The sequence below is a fragment of the Hermetia illucens genome, chromosome 2 (assembly GCF_905115235.1).
Source record: "Hermetia illucens chromosome 2, iHerIll2.2.curated.20191125, whole genome shotgun sequence".
In the NCBI taxonomy this organism is placed as follows: domain Eukaryota; kingdom Metazoa; phylum Arthropoda; class Insecta; order Diptera; family Stratiomyidae; genus Hermetia; species Hermetia illucens.
This window is the reverse complement of record NC_051850.1, coordinates 89,366,504-89,384,690: the sequence shown is the minus strand read 5'-3', so window position 1 is coordinate 89,384,690 and position 18,187 is coordinate 89,366,504.

Here is an 18,187-nt window from a genome sequence, read left to right as displayed (position 1 = left end):
CACTAGAAAATTTTATCATAAATCAACAAAATCTGACAAATCCATTCGAAATTCGTTCCAATAAAAATCCTTTCATACAGTCAAGCTCGTGGATATTCGGATGAGTGCGAATGGAAAAGAGCACATTATTGGCATTATATCACCGCGTATAATGTATACAGTGAAGGCGTAATACCCGAAAGTAATAAATTCGTAATGGCAAAATGAATTATATTTATTCATATGCACTTGTTCATGCTATACGTTTACTAATTGTTCGGGATTAACCGTAACGACATTGAAACTGGCATGCAACCGCACTAGAAATGAGACAAAAATTAACAAAAGTAATGCCCTATGAATTCCTTATAGCAAGGGTAGATACGGAAACATATCTTTTGTCCATATGATGAAAGGGACTAGTAGCTTTAAAATAGAGCGCAGGGAGCTGATAGCTATTAGCACATGCGAAAAGGAGTAAGTTTTTTCAAAAAGTTGCCTATTGTCGCTCGCTCCATTTATATTGGCATAGGTTGGATCTTTTGGGTAAATTGAAATTATTTTACGGTTTGGTTACGCTTTTCTCGTCAAGCGCCCATGGATTGATCAAAATATGATAGGAAAGCAATCGAATGGCTAACAGCCAGTCTTTGTAAATGCTGTATACAGCCCACCTCGCTGGGAGATTCCTTTTCACACATGACCTGGGAAGTTGGAAGTGGCGAAGTCATCAAAAACAAAGAGTTGCGCTGGACAGGCACGGCTTCCCTGGAGAAGAGCTACTACACCATATATTATAACGGGTATCCAGTAAACCATGTGCTCGCAGTAGGTTTCTCAGTCAGTCCAAAAATGAAACCTGCTGTTGTCGGCTTTGAAAATATAAGCGAAAGGCTATGCACTCTGCGTTTGCGAGGAAAAATTATAAATATAAGCTTAATTAACGTTCACGCCCCTACAGAGGAGACTGCAAAGTCGGGGAAGGATACCTTCTACGAGGCAGTTGAGCGGACCCTCGAAGCCTGCAAGGTTGATATAAAAATCATACTTGGAAATTTCATCAGTCAATTAGGGATGGAGCCCGCATTGACGCGATATGTCGGCGCCCATAGCTTACATGGGGATACCAATGATAACGGACTGGGGATTATTCAGTTAGCAGTATGGCACGAAATGGTTGTTTGAAGTACCTGATTTGAGCAGAAAGCGATCCACAGACATGCGTGGGCCTTTGCAGACGGGACCACTTTCAACCAAACTGACTACGTGCTGATCGAACGCCGCCACTTATCAGCCTTGATGAATGTTAGAACACATAGAGGGGCCAATATAGACACGGATCACTATCTCTTTGAGCATAGTGCTCCGAGCTGGAATTACAACAACAACCTACAATCCCCTCTGGCAATCAGGTGAGAGTGAATACTGAAGCCATTCACAGTATAGGTCTGAAATATTAAAAAAATGGTTTTTTCTTATTCGCTAGTGTTGATGTTTTTATTTATTTATATATATTTCGGGAGCCACTTGTTCCCTTCATCAATGCTAACAAGTCTTGATTTCCCGAAATATCAACACTAACGAATAAGAAAAAGGAAGCTTTTTTTTTAATTTCAAATAAATAATCGCTGGAAACACCGCATAATTACACTCAGACGTCGTATAGGTATTACGGGGGGTAGATGTCTCCATAACCGCAGCTAACACTTGCCCTAGAGGTGAAGCGTCAACAAATGATTGTCACAACCACCTGAAGAGCGTAAGAAGAGCCGCAAGAAAAGTCAGAAGTGCTAGTTCGATAACGAATGTGAGCTAGCAACGGAACGGAAGAATGCTGCATATCGAGTAATGTGGCATTCTCAAACAACTCATGCATGCGCAGAGATTTATCACGAACTCCATCAAACGGAGAAGCTACTTCACTGACCGAAAAATGAAGCCTGGGAGAACCAACAAGTCTGTGAACTCGAAAATTACTGGGAGCAACCGCACCAGGAGGAAGTTTTACCAAAAAGTTAACAGGATGAAGCGTTATACACCTCCATGCTCATTCTGCAGAGACAAAAAGGGAAATCTGATTTTTAACAGAATGGGCATATTGGAGCGATGGGTTAGGTATTTTGATGAAGTGCTCAACAACCAAAATATTGGCGAGTTGGAGGTCCCGCCAACTGAAGACGACGGACAAATGCTGCTACTACCAACCATAGAAGAAACAGTACATGCAATCCACCGGCTTGAAAACCATAAGTCGCCAAGAGCCGATGAAATTACAGCCGAATTGGTTAAATATGGAGGCCACTAATTACACCAAGCGGCTCATCAACTGATGCTCAAAGTATGGGACAGCGAATCAATACCATTATCTGTCCAATATATAAGAAAAAATATTACGCAGTGCAGCACTAATAGAGGTATCAAGTTGCTGCGTACCATCCAAAGATATTCTCCATTATCTTGCAAGACCGGATAGCTTCATTCGCCCAGAACATTATTTGCGCATAATAAAGAGGTTTTGCTGCAGAAAAATTAGCAACAGAGCAGATTTTTTCTCTGCTTCAAGCGATGTAAAAACTGTCGGAATATCGACATTAGTAGCACTATCTTTTCATTGACTTTAAAGTCGCCTATGATAGCATAGCCAGGGTAAAACTGTCCACGACCATGAGAGAATTTGGCATCCCGATGAAATTGATAAAACTGACTAGGCTGACCCTGACCAATGTACGAGGCCAGATAAAAGCAGCAGAATCACTCTCAAGACCATTCGACATCAACAACGGTCTACGACAAAGGGATGCCCTATCATGCGTCCTCTTTAACCTGGCCCTCGAGAAAGTGATCCGTGATGCTGAGGTAAATGCAAGAGGTACGATCCTCTTTAAGTCCACCCAACTACTGGCCTATGGTGACGATATCGACATCATGGGAAGAACCATCCGAGACGTACAAACTGCTTTCATCCAGAGGCGAGAGATCTTGGGCTGCGCATCAATGAAGGCAAGATCAGACATATGGTGGCAACGTCAGCCCCGAAAACCAACCAACTAACAACATCAAACCGCACTGGTCAAACGGGGAGCTATCTTGATGAAATCCGCCCACGGTTGTTCGCTGTCAACAGGGTTTATTTAAGCTTACAAAAACTGTTTCGCTCGAAACGTCTCACCATAGGGTCAACGCTCTTACTGTACAAGACTATGATCTTGGCAGTCCTTATGTTTTTCTCGAAGACCTCGGGTTTTAGCAAAAAAAATGGAACCCTTGGCCGCGTTCGACAATAAATTGTAGATGACTGTCTTCATCATTTTCGCACTGTATCCAGCGGGTGATACGATGCTGCATCTCCATGTAGTTTATTGGGTTTAGGAAGCAACACAAACTTTTGCTTTTCCACTGGATAGGGCATATGTTTTTTTATATGTGCACCTCAAATATGTTATGGGAAAAGCTGGACCTAGTCTTCAATGAAGCCTCAACACTACGCTAGGGATGTCATCCAAACTTGAGTCACATATTCCCCGCAGCTCCTCTCGCTAACTGCAGATATCACGTACTATCTGGGTCACCTGGGATGATTTCCGTAGCTTTTTCATTATCACCTTATAAACCTAACCTCAAGGATTTATATCGGCGTCTTCAGACAACTGTTTGAAGTGGTTTCCTTTACTTTTGTGAATCACCTCCTTTGAGCGGTTGCCTATGTATATCCTCTCCATTGTCGCGGGTTTTCTTAGTGAGCATCGGGTAAACTATCCTTGCCTGGAAACATGCAGTTGGCTAACTTGCTATTTCGTTATTCCACGAGTAGTTTAACTGCCCACTAGGGAGCAGTCGCCTTCTGGGCATAGTAGAATCACATGCTTTAGGAACCAATTTGGTTGTCTGGGTGACTTTTTTTCTCCCCGTACCATCCGGGGATATATCAGGCTCAAACGCCACATGGAACGTGTCTCCGCCGAAAACCTTCTCCGTTCAAATCGGCAACCCACGTGCGCTGCCTAGTTGTGATTAAGGTTGATTTGTATCAACTTCATCTGCGATTTTTTGAAATAATAAAAACTTCGTTTTGAGAATGATGGGGTCCTAAGTCCGCATCAACTTAATGCAGGACCGGACCAAATGGGGAGCAACTTACTCCCTCTTTCCTGGTCCACGGACCCCTCGCTTAAGGCTCGTAGGCATGCCGTGTTCTACGAATTATAAAAAGGAGCATTCTACATCTGCGAGCCGCTACGGTCACGCTGCTTCCAGGGCAGAGGTGAGGCAGCGTCTGACGATTTGATCTGCCCTGGTAAGAAACCGTAAAGCCGTCGTCGCTTGACTTTTTTTTAATAAAAACTTGTTTTTCCTATTCGCTAGTGTTGATTTATATTTTGCAAATACCGATATTTCGGGAACCACTAAGTCCTTGTTAGCACTGATAAAGGGAACATGTGGTTCCAGGAATATCGGTATTTGCAAAATATAAAATAACAGTAGGGAATAGTTAAAAGAAGTTTCTATTATTTCAAATAATTTAATCGCTAGAAATACCGCGTAATTACACTTAGATTCATCTACGATTTGCGGTAAGGGCTCTATTAAATTCCGGGAATCTGCTGCTGTCTGCAATGTGCGGATGGTCCACAATCTCCTTCCCTTTGCACAATGGCATTCTGGGCCTGCTCCACAGTAAATGCATCTACCGTAATGCTTTGATCTGTCATTTGAACTGAAACATGTCTTTGAGATGAGCAAGGAAATATTCACGAGAGTGCAACAACTTATGTGGGTGGTGGTGGTAAATGGTAGACAGTATGTAAACGAATGAAGAAGTACAAAGAAAATTTCCACGATCTTAGTATTCCAATTGTCGCAGTATTGTGATCTGAGTCCGAGGTTACACGGTTAGTGATCTCCGATGCACTTACTTCGGATGACGAAAACTACGAGCTGCAAAATTTGTGAAGCTCTCACAAGAATAAACTTGTGGAATCAAAGGTGAACCTTATCCTGCTAATGTTCATATATGAGATATCTTCATGATCGAAGGAAGAAGAGACAAAAAAACTGTTTTCGTACTCATGGACAATTGAAAGTGCAGTTTATGAGGAAACGAACTTTAGCGGAGTGTAAAGTGCAAGAGAAGCCAAGTAACAAACCGAGAAGAAGGAATCTTGCAATGTAATTAATATGGAAAAGTTACGCCTGATGTTGCGGGTTGCAAGATGTCAAACCGAAAGTTTGAAACTCATCAATCAGTTCAATAGAAACAGCCAAGATGTGGGAAATTATACGTAGCTGGCATCATCGATGCTGAAGGACATTGTTCAAGCTATTCGCTGTTAATAAACTGGCACCGGGGCTCTTTTTTTAAAAAAAATAAACCAAAATACTGGGACCAGTTGATATCTAATTGAAGTGTTGTCGCTGGTGTGATGAACTTACTACCCCACACATTCTTCATATATTTGTGTTGAGAATCTCATTAAGCCAACATTGCCTGACACCACACCTGCTGCTGGAGACGTAGAGTTGTTGCGATTGAGGAAGTGGCTGACTTGGAATTGAACTCTAATTGTCTTTCTCTTCAAAGTCAATCAAAAACTGCCTACGGTAATAACAACAGCTAAGAACAAAATTTTTCCCTGACAATTATTGCATAAACCTTTCCTCTGCAATGCACTCCCTGCTTTTGAAAGTTTTCCCTAAGCTGATAAAAAGTATCTAAGTGAAGATGGGATGTAAACACCAAGTGCCGATCCACCATGATTGGGCTAGATAATTAAATAAATATTAGCTTGATGCTTGTTAAACTGTCTGTATGCATCCCATTATTGTTTTAGATATTATTTCTTCAATGCAAGAAGCGTCAAATATGCATCTGCAGATCCCACTCAAAATAAGTGACTTTTTTCGAACTCTCCCCTACAGGTACTGATTGTTTTGCTCGAAAACACTCATTGTTTAGCTGCTTTTCCTTTTATTAGGAAGAATGGACCATATGCATATTACATGGGGGTCTCAAGCATATCAACTATTGACACGAGTTGATTTCCCCAATAATAAATCTAGGATCTTTAAGAGATGCCCCTGGGTCCCAGAAAGGCTAGGAATGTTGCATTAGAAATTTGTGCTAACAAAAACAATGTTCACCAATGGTTATTTAATTACCACACGTTTCTTCACTCGAAGTAAAGTCCTCGAGAACAATCGAGCCCAGTTCAGTGCACCGTGATAATAGCTAACTCAATTTGTCGAAAATCCGGAAGTTCTATTATCTTAATATCAGTTGGCACCCTTTTCATATCGATATTTTCCTTATTATGCTTGATGATCTCTCGCCATCAGAAAGGGAATGCTAATACTTCCACACGCGCTGCTCCCAAAGATTACCCCCAAATCCATTTAAGCAAGAAGAAATCGCGATAGTCTGAATGGTAGTGCAACGCCCAAGCATCTCAGAGATGGGCAAATATCTTCCCTTACTAATCGTATCCTTTATCCAACTCATATACCTTATATACTAATGACATACTCACCCCCTTTAAGTCCAGGCTAAAAGGAAAGAAATTTGTGCGTTAGCGGCCTAAACCTCAAAACTAGCTTGCTACTTTAGTAGCACCTAGAATAGGAACAGAGTTCATGGCTACAAACTCTGGCTTTTCCAGCTCACGCAAAAGCTCCAGCACTATGATCTAAGCAATGGGCGGTTAAGACCAGCTAGATTGCGGGACTGTGGGGGCATATCTCGCCACTTGCGGCAATTCGTTATACTACTCTAGAAAACCCAGTAGAAGTACAATAATAATAATAATCGTTGGCACAACAATCTACATTGGATCAGGGCCTTGAAGTGTGTTAGAGTACTTCATTCAAGACCGTAACAGTACACTAAGAAGCAATGTGGTCAGCATTGCGCTCGCCCGAGATTATTACCCTGATTTGACTGAGGTACTTATTCACAGCTGAGTCGACTGATTGAGATTTGAACGCCGACCTCTCATATGACAGCCTCATGCTATAACCACTCAGCTAGCCGAACACCTGAGAGAGAGGCCCAAAACTTTTGTTCATCATTTATTCATCACATGAATAGAGGAATTTAATAGTTATTTGAACACAGGGATGGGTGTACTTTTCTCCTGATCTTCGTCGAACGGAAGCAAACTGGTCTGTCAATGGCTTCAGGGTAGATTCATCATTCAACAGGAGCTAAAAAATAAGCCGCATTATTTTATGCAATAACAAATACTTTGAAATTACTTTCCATTCAAGCCCTACCTTTTCCCAGTCTGCTGCAGTGAGTTTCGTCCTGTTTTACAAAATTCAAACGGACCTTCTTCATCGTCTCTCATGAATTTTGGCCTTTCTGTGGGACAATTTGATTTTAGACCACTTTCAGCACACTAATCCTTCAATGTTTACATGGACAGAAGACCCTACTAGTCTCCAAATTTGTTTATAATAATAATCGTTGGCGCAACGATCCATGTTGGATCAGGGCCTTGAAGTGTGTAAGAGCACTCCATTCAAGACCGTAACGGTACACTAGGAGTCAATGTGGTCAGCATTGCGCTCGCCCGAGATTATTACCCTGATTTGACTCAGGTACTCATTCACAGCTGAGTCGACTGGTATCCGACGTCAAATCACGATTCAAATTCCACTGCCACCAGTGAGATTTGAACCGCGACCTTCCATACGATAGCTTTGTGCTCTAACCACTCAGCTATCCGGACAGTACAAGGTGGGGTGAAAGTAATCACTCTATTGGAAAATAATAATGATAATAATTTTTCTGACACCGAAGATCCACGTGTCACTCACGAAGAGCCACTACACCCGTTCAAAGTTACTGCGGTGTGTGTTGATTACGCTGTGTGTTGATTACGTCATTGGGCCATTTTTCTTTGAGAACGGCTCGAGCCAGAACCGATATTCTGAAGGACCCATTTCTCTCGTTTTGGTAATTTACACTGGCCAGCCAGATCACCCGATTTCACCGATCCAGATGGGGATTTTGAAGTCGCGGATTTTCGTCAATAAGCCTCAGACTCGTGAAGCGCCTTAGCAGAATATTCGCGAGGAATGCGAGAAAGTGTCGCCCTAAGTTCTGGAAAGAGTGATGGGACATGCCATAAAATGGGCGGGTATGATCATCAGCTCATTTTCTCAACTTGATGGAATAAATTCTAATTGATTAAATAAACGAATTTCAAAAGCAGAAACAACGTTTTTCCTTAAAAAATAAATTACAGCAAAAGAACATCAGATGATTACTTTTTTAAGCGTGGATCCAGCTTCGGACTGATGCTTATAGCAACTGTAGGTCCTGCCCACATAACGTAGGAGCCGGTTTTGGACTGACTAGGAAATTCCAGAATAGGAAACAATAAGGCAGCATTACTCAACAACGGAGACTACCGATACAGAGAAAAAGGAGGCATTCTACGGGAACTTAGGCTCCAAGAGAGGCTTTGTAACGGTGACATTCGTGATGAGCTCGGTTAACACCTTGATAGGACATATAATAGGGAAACGCGGCCTTGATGATACAGCAATAACGGTGGAATGTGTTGTGATTTCTGAAGGTTTCATTACCTTGTCACTGGCCCGACATTATTCAAGCATAGAGCTTGCCACAAAGTCAGTTAGGCTTCATCTGAAGCAATCATATCGACCACATTGTATTTAGCAGTAGATTTATGAGTTGCCTTCTAGATGTGCTTGGTAATAGAGCCACTGACATCGGCCACGGAAGAAATAATCACCTGATGGTCACTTTTCGTCGTGTGTGTGTCGCACCTGCGGCCAGTTAGAGAGCTTTGCCTGCAGTCATCAAGAAATTCGGGGAATCAACATTTTTTCCCAGGTCATGGAAGAAAGCGAAGATTGTTAAGATTCAGAAAAAGTGCACCCGCCAATTGGATGGTCAACCGCATTGCTTTCTGCTCTCTCATATATATAGCTAAATACATTCTGCAAAGAATCAAATAACAACCAGAGTGGTTTTCTCTCTGGATCCTCCTATTCATTCATTCATTCATCGTTAATATCCTACGGGTTTGAATCTGCGGTGCACTTGTTCTCATTTGATTTCGAGAGAATGAGAAAGAGAATGATTCCGAAAAGGTCAATAGGGAGTGTATCTGGAATGGACTATACAGGAGGGCATTCCGGAGAAATTAATAGTTATTATCAGAGCCGAACAATGGAGCACAATATCACAATGCGTCGAAGTAAAATCTTGGCAAAACTTGAAGTCCCAAGCAAAGTCTTCCAGGGTTGCCTCCTAGCGCTGATACTATTTCTGACCATTATCGAAGTGTTGTTTTGCTGAGGATGAGGAGTTTCAAAGGACCATGATTTCTGTCTTTAAATACCTCGACCATGCTGACGACAGTTGTTTGCTCTCTAACCGAATCTTGAACCTTGCTCAAATGACTATGGATTTGGAAAAAGAGGCAAGCAGGATCCGACTGAAGACAAACACGAACAAACACAATGTTCTCAATTGTCAAGTGGTCGTCGCACTCTTCCTATTTGTATTAGAGACCAGAGCACTGTAGCTGTTGGTCGATTTGCATATCTAGGAAGCTTTACTTCTGCCCAAAACGATGCAAACCCTGATGTGACTCTACGTTAAGTTTCAATGCTAATGTTCTGTTTTTGCGTTGCTGTCGGGGAGTAGTATATGGAAAGGGGCCCCCATTGTTTTTCAAAAGCTTTAAGTTTTCATCAACACTTGTCTGCGTCGTATCATCCGTTTAAGAAATAACCGCAAACGGTATAAAGAGGAAGAAATATCGATGAATAAACCACATATAAGAATATACCCAATTAAGAAATAGGAGAATTACCTTTCCAAAGAAATGGGGTCTCCGGCCGAGGATGGTTCCCTGGATGTACACCGCTGTAGTACGTCCGATCCTGACGTACGGCTCTATTGTATGGTGGCAGCGTACAGTAGCGTCAGACTACGTGAGTCCGGATGTTGGGCAGCGAAGTCCTACGGCCACAGCAACATCCTAGATGAAATACCTCGAGAAATCTGGGCATCCCCCACGGACTATGTCACACGCAAGCTGAACTTCACGAGAAACTTTGCTGTGGACCTTCCACCCAGGGCAAAGTGGAAGACCGGCGGCGTGTTGCAAGACTATGACACGGTATTCTTTACGGACGGATCAAAGATGGCCTATGGAGTCGGTGCGGGGGTTTTCTCGAATACACACAGTGTATCCAGGTCGTATGGTCTCCCAGGTTTCACCAGTGTATTCCAGGCGGAAGTACTGGCGATATTGGAAGTCTGTCGATGGCTGGAGCGTGATTCGGGCCCCAAGCGTAACATAGCCATTCTGACCGACAGCCAAGCGGCCATCAAGGCCTTGTACTCAACGACGACATCTTCCCGGCTGGTGGGGCAGTGCAGAGACGCGCTCAACCATCTGGGCGGCACGCTCAAGGTCACTCTCCTCTGGGTTCCCGGGCATATGAACATAGAGGGGAATGAGCGGGCTGACGAATTGGCCAGGCAAGGCTCTGCTCTTGGCAGTCCCTCGGCAAATACTGTCGGTGTTCCGCTGGCGGCTGTCGGGGGCCGAGTCTACTCGCACTACCTAACAGCCGGGGCCCTGAGATGGCGAAGGCTTACAAGCTGTGCCAAATCAAGAAGAATTTTGCCCGCTTATAATATAGCCCGATCACGAGAGCTCCTGTGCCAGACGAATGCAAATGCATTCAAGGTTACGGCGGTCTGCACGGGGCACTGGCCCATAGGGGACCATGTTGCTAGGCTCGGCTTACCCTACAACTCGCATTGCCGAAGCTACGGAGAAGGAAGGGAAACCCTCATGCACTTTCTCTGCGATTGCCCAGCTCTGGCTAGAATCAGGCTGCGGACACTGGGTAAACCATTCTTTGGGGACCTCAGTGAGATTTCTAGCTGCAGGGTCGGAGAGCTGCTTTCGTTCGTGAATGCTACGGGCTGGCTCTGAAGATTCGAGCCAGCTGGACTCTGCTTTCCTGTTACTATAACAACAGTCACGGTCTTAGGAGTTTGTGGCATCAAAACGGCGCACCAAAGCGCTAATTGGGCTCCTCGGAGCGGCCACTGATACCTACCTACCTACCATACTGCTAACTGTGTGAAGTAGGAAGAACATAGGTTTCTTGGCAAATTTTGAAATCCAGTTGAAGCACCACTGAATGATATAGAATTATGAAACCGGTAACAAATAAACCGTTTCTATGTAGATACGTGATTCCATTGGGTGGAACGCGGTCATCTTGTAAATCAGTTTGCGACACTCTACAGTTTTCAATATGGGAAGTGCAAGAACCACGTAACTGACGACGTATTTTCTATGAAGATGTTACTCAAAAGAATTATTTTTCTCTATTAGTGATGAAGTTTATATTTATGATAATCACAGCGTTCTGCTTATTCACTGCTACAGAGAGGCTCGCCCTATAGGCACCAGATGGCATCAAGCATTTTTGGAGTTCTGGAGGATTAATTTCGATATTATCAAACAAGCCGGCAACCCTAAGCTGAACGCTTCAGATATGAAAGGTGTTGTGGGCATTTGTCCCATTTGTACCCAACTCGTAATGTTTATGCATTAATTTGTCAGAGTATTCAGTTATGTGTGATACTGACATTCAAAGTCTTAAATTGCAGTATATTTGCTTGAAAGAGAAAACTTTGACCGATTTTAATTTTGTTAGATTGTTTGTGTAAAACAAAACCTTATTAAAGTCGATTTACTGTCTTCCTGCATGTATGTCTGTCACACTCAATTTTCTCAGGGATAGTTGTAGCGATTGACACTAAATTTAGTGAAAACGTGGGAAGTGTGAACGCTCACACATACAGTGAGTTACTTCATTCCACGTTGAATTTAAGGGGGTCCCCATACATGCAAAAGGAGGTGAACATTTTCTTTCATCAAAAATATAGTGAGTACTTTCCGAAGACGGTCTTAGTTTTGACATTTGTTGGAAAGATGGGAGTGCAAGTGGTTGAAAGTGATCAATTCTTTGACGGTTCCATTCTCAGAAAATGCCCAACCGAAAAATCTGAAAAAATCAAGAGGTTGCCACTATATGGTACCTAGGCTCCGAAATACCCTCCATAACGATATCTGTTCAAATTAAGTTAATAATAGTATATTACTATAACTTTTATTAATTGCCTGGAAAATCCCCCTTACGTTCATCCTAATTTCATTTTTCAGCAATGTGGGCTTCGATTTTGCAGTAATGTAAACTACAATATATAACATGATCCTGCAAAGTTTGGTAGAAATCGCACTATTACTAACAAAGTTATAATAAGTCAAAGTCGTCGCTTCTTTGCAAATTCAAGACTTAGGATAAACTTAAGGGGGATGCTAATCAACTTCGCCAAGAATATAGTAATATAGTATTACTAATAATACTATTATTAACTTAAGTGAGTCATCCCGTGTGTCGGATCCGTGGAATCGATTTTGTTTTGGCATCAATTGTATCTAGATATAGTATTCGGAGTCGTTCGGAAACTATAGTGTTAAACATGTAATAGGTCCCATGCCAAATTTAAAGCGCGTATTTATCGATCCCAATGACGTTCGAATGACTTCAATAAAAGGACAAGAATTGAAGCCAAGGCTGTACATATGTTTCTTGGCGAAACCTAAGGTTTATGGACTAGGAATCGCAGATTAATGGTCAGTTAACATTTTTCTCGAAACCGCATATTGAAAATCTGCTGCCAACATAACTCAAAATCTATCCAACGAAATTCTTTGAAATTTTCATGACTCATTCAGAACTCATTTCTAGGGTCCGCAAACTAGGATAATTGCAATTGATTCGTTAGTCTTTTTATTCATTAAAGAAGCCCCCCAACAAAATTCACAAAAAAAAAGTTTAACAAGGTGCAAAAAATTTAGCTTTTAATATTTTTTAATAATCCTAGTTTGCGGACTGTAGTTAAGTCTGCACGTTAAAATGCCGTTTACTGTTCTTTCTTTAAGATGATCGCAGCGCACTCTAGCGAGGCAACAAAAAACCATCTTTTATGGAGATGGGTGTATAAATTGCAGCGGTGTCCGAATAGCTGAGCGATTAGAGCACAAGGCTATCATACGGAAGGTCGCGGTTCAAATCTCACTGGTGGCAGTGTAATAATCTGGGGCGAGCGCAATGCTGACCACATTGCCACATTGAATGAAAGGCTCTAACACACTTCAAGGCCCTGATCCAATATGGATTGTTGCGTCAAGGATTATTATTATTATATATAAATTGCTCTGTATTTCAATAATGAACTCTGCTATCGGGCTGGAAAAATTATTACGCATGCTCATATATCAAATATATATCTTGAGAAAGCGAAAAAACTACCTTCACACGGGATGACCCCCTTAATTTTGAGCAGATATGGATATGGAGAGTATTTTGAGGTCTGGATACCATATGGAAGAAGTTCTTGATTTTTTCCAGATTTTGGGGTTGGTTAGTTTCTGAGAATGGACCCGTTAAAGAAATCATCACCTTCGACATTTATGAACCCAGTTTATTACTTCAAAACTGAGATGCGGTTAATTTCTAAAAAAATATACAATACTGCTTTTCAGATTGGGGTTGCTTGAGTAGTTTCTGTGATTGAGGCTGTGCAAGAAATTCTCATTTTCGAGTCTCCGCCTTCCCCCCTTTGCATAAAATATAAAAAATGATGCTATTTTTGGAGGGTACTAATTGATATCCCAAATGGAGTTACAATTATCATTCAGTGGAAAAAAATTGTATACTCCCTTGCATGTTGTACGGGCATGGGGACGGGCAAAAGTGGTCTTTATTCCGAAAGCGGGTAAAAAGGATCCTTTTCACCCTAAATCTTTCAGACCAACATCCTAACTAACGCCTAACATCGTTCGTACTCAAAACGGTGGAGAAGGTCATAGACAACTATATTAGAACTAACGTTCTAAAACGTAATCCCCTACATCACTGTCAACACGCTTACCGGGCAGGACGGTCAACTGAAACACCCTGGCACTCTGGATGGGCAAAATGCTAGAAAGCAGACAAATAGAGGTACAAACAGGTACAAATTCTATTATCATGAACACCACTCAAGGCTGTCCACAGGGTGGAGTACTATCGCCGCTGATGCGGAGTATGGTAGTGGATGAACTCCTGGACGTGTTAACAAATACTGGAATATAAGTCCAGAGCTACACGGACGACATTGTTTTAATCTGTAGGGGCAAATATCAAGATACCCTATGTGATAGAATCCAAACTGGATTAAGGGTTACTAGTGCCTGGTGCAGGAAGGTGGGATTGCGGATCAACCCAACCAAAACCACCATAGTACCATTCACTAGGAGGCGTAAGCTGGATCACCTGAAAGCCATAACATTACATGATATGGAGGTGAAACGAGAAACAGAGGTCAAATATTTGGGAATCACGCTAGACCAAAAATTACTCTGGAAGACACATGTCGGAAACACTTGTCGAAAAGCCACGAGGGCTCTGATGACTTGCAGATCCATAGCAGGAAAAAAATGGGGCTGCAGCCCGAAGATACTACTTTGGATATATACTGCAATAGTAAGGCCAATGATTACCTATGGAGCGATAATCTGGGCAGATACAGATGCAGACAAGGAGATCAATATTCAGGATGGCCGGTAGTATGAGTGAGGCGGTGAGCTGCCTAAATCGAAGGAAGATTGATATCCTTTCTAGGCGGTATCCCGAATTACTGATACCGAGGACAACATGACAACGAGGTTTCACTTCAATAAGAAGTTTGAAACACGTTGGAGTAACAAGGCAAACTGGGAGAGCATGGCTGCGACATACGGCTTAAACCAGCAACTGATTACCTGGTACACTGACGGATCCCTCATAGCAGAGGGAGCGGATGCCGGTGTCATTGGTCCAAGGAAAATGTACTTTGAGCAAATGGTCAGGTACACTAGCATATTCCAGGCGGAAATTTACGCTATAGACAAATGTGCCTCCTTTAATCTGGAAAGGAACTACAGGGGGCAGAACATAGCTATTCTCACCGATAGCCAAGCAGCGATCAAGGCACTTAGGTCCAACCAGGTGAACTCTAAACTGGTATGGGAATGCCTTGAGAGACTGAATACACTCGGTTCGTCCAACAAGGTCTGGATACTTTGGGTTCCAGGCCATGCTGGGTTGGAAGGCAATGAGGCAGCGGATGAACTAGCCAAGAAGGGAGCAGGGATGCCTTTACTCACAATTCTCACTGGTCATTGTCGGCTGAACTATCACCTAAGGAAGCTAAGGATATCTGCGGACACTGCCTGCAGGTTCTGTGAGGAGGAGGACGAAACCTCTATGCACGTCCTGGGACAGTGTCCGGCACTTGTGCAAAGTAGGTCGATACATCTGGGAGAACACTTAATACCAGATGCAAAGCTGAAACTTCTGGAAGTGGGGAACATACTAAAGTTCCTAACGGTTACAGGCCTGCTTGAGATACTATGATCAACAGGTACACTATAACCAGTAAAAGGGGCACAATAGTTCTTCAAGGACGCGGTGGGACTTTCCCTTAACAGAATAATAATAATAATAATGTTGTCCGAGGCACTTTTAAATTCAACCTAGAGTTATGTTAGCCACTGCATGCGAGGAAATTCGCAGTTCCCATGGATCCACCAAATTTCATAGCCATAAGAGGAACCATTTGTAAGAAAATTGGCGTAAAACCAGGCAGATTAACGGCCCGGCAGACATAAAAACCTTAAAGATGCGCCTCTCGATTTTTATCTTAAAGGTTCTAGTTCTTTAATCTGCTTTATTGCCATGCGTAACAGACTGCATATAACTTCTGAGGGGAACCAAAAACAATAACCCTATTTTGGTAACCCATACACTCAATACGGTGTTGGCATTGCCATCTCAGAGGTTTTCCATGACGTCATTAAAGAAGTCGAACGATTTGACAACCGGGTTATGAAGCTCACCATTATGTCAGCTGATCGCGTTTCTTTACCGCGTACGCACCACAAACAGATGGACCTTATGCCGAGAAGGATGCCAACTTCTCGGTTCAAAAACCTGTAATGTGCCGATGATGAATATTGCAGGCGACCTTAATGCTCATGTGCGTGAAAAGGCAGATGGCAACAAGTGCCACGTGGAAAAAGGATATGGAGTGCGCAATGAGGGTGCTGAGCGTATAGTCGATTTTGCGACATCCATGACCTTGTAATTAATACCCGGACCATGAAGTGATGCTGAAGATTTTTGAACGAATTTTTTTTATTCGTGAAATCGTAGAAATAACCGTGAATCAATCTGGGGACTATCAATCAGGAGACTATCGTTGTTCATCAAGGAAACCCCCTCCCACTACTCGCTTTGTTCTTGTTTTGTACACTATCACACGGGACATCCAGCGCCTTGTGCACCACTTTATACAGATGGTGTTTTGCTGGCATCACATAGGAAGAGTGATCTCGAACAACTTCTCCAAAACTGGAATGGAAGCATCATGCAACACGGTCTCAGATTGAATCTGAATAAAACTGAATTTTTAACCACCGATCCCCATGAAACAAGCACTATCACTGTCAATGGCAGTGACCTGCCCAGAACTAACCGAATTAAATATGTTTCTCACGTGTTCGGCTAGCTGAGTGGTTATAGCATGAGGCTGTCATATGAGAGGTCGGCGTTCAAATCTCAATCAGTCGACTCAGCTGTGAATAAGTACCTGAGTCAAATCAGGGTAATAATCTCGGGCGAGCGCAATGCTGACCACATTGCACACATTACAGTAATCCTGTAGTGTACCGTTACAGTCTCAAATGAAGTGCTCTAACACACTTCAAGGCCCTGATGATGAGTTGGATTGTTGCCCCAACGATTATTATTATTATCTCGGGTCAATGCTATCAGCCAATGGGGAACTGCGCTATGAAATTGCTTTATTCATTAGGGCAACTTGGATGAAGTGCGGTCCACAACTGGTGGTCATTGTGATCGACGTATCAAAGAAATTTAAAACTAATCGAAATGTCGTGCGCCATGTCGCCCTCTAAGGTTCTGAGTATTGGCCGACTATAAAAGATAATGAACGGTGTCTTGCGGTAATGGAGACGAAGATGTTGCGTTGGACTAGTGGCGCCTTCATCGCATCCCAAATGAGGGAATGATCACATCCCAAATGAGGATATCCGTGGTCGATAAGGGGGTACACCGATCGTGGAAAAGTTGCGAGAGAGGCGCTTTCGATGGTGTGGTCATTTAATTCGCGCTAACGAGAATTCACTTGCCGAGATTCGTCTAAACATCGAATTTGATGGTGAACGACCGAAAGGTCGACCGAAGCCACGGTGGCTTGATGCGCTGGGTGGTTATTTGAAAACCTGGCAACTACATCCAGATTAGGCCTTTGATAAAATAAAATGGCGCAACCGATCACCCCACTTATAAGCGGGGGAAAGGCTTAAGAAACCAAACCAAATGTCAATACGTTTGGATTTTATCTTAAGATCGAATAATTAGTTCCTTTATGATTTGATGGTTCAACGATTGATGTTCTCTGCGGCTTCAGAACGGATCAAATGTACTCCCATGTGGAATTCAAAAGCAGAGCAGAATTCTTCGTTCAAATCTATAAGCTCTATTTTCCTACATTCAATAACTTTATAATAATATTGTTTGAGAATGATGATTAGTTTAACAATCCATTAATTCAGTAACTATCATACATAGGTGGTGATTCACAAACAGACCTATTGAATTTCCTCAAAGGGTCCTCGACATACTCGTTACATTGTGGTCATTGGAAATTATCGTATAGCATGAACGAACATTTTCGTACATTGAGAAGTCAACTTGAAATACGATTTGTAAGGTAAAACAAATATTTGAATGAATATTATCCTCAAAATTAATTTGTATTGGATTTGACGCTTCTTAGATTAGGAATGTGAATAAGATTCATTAGAATTATCTCATAACTATCATACTACTGAGTGCAGCGCCTTGAAACACGGGGAACGTTTTAGAAAATTTGGTCAGCAATTTACAGGACGAGAAGCTATGACTTTGTTTAGAGAATACTAAAAGAATTGTACTATCTGAGGTTTCGCAGGATGCAGATCATTTCGTTCGCTATGGTCATTCTACCACCTGACATATACATATGTATGTATATGCCTATGCTATGTTCCCGTAC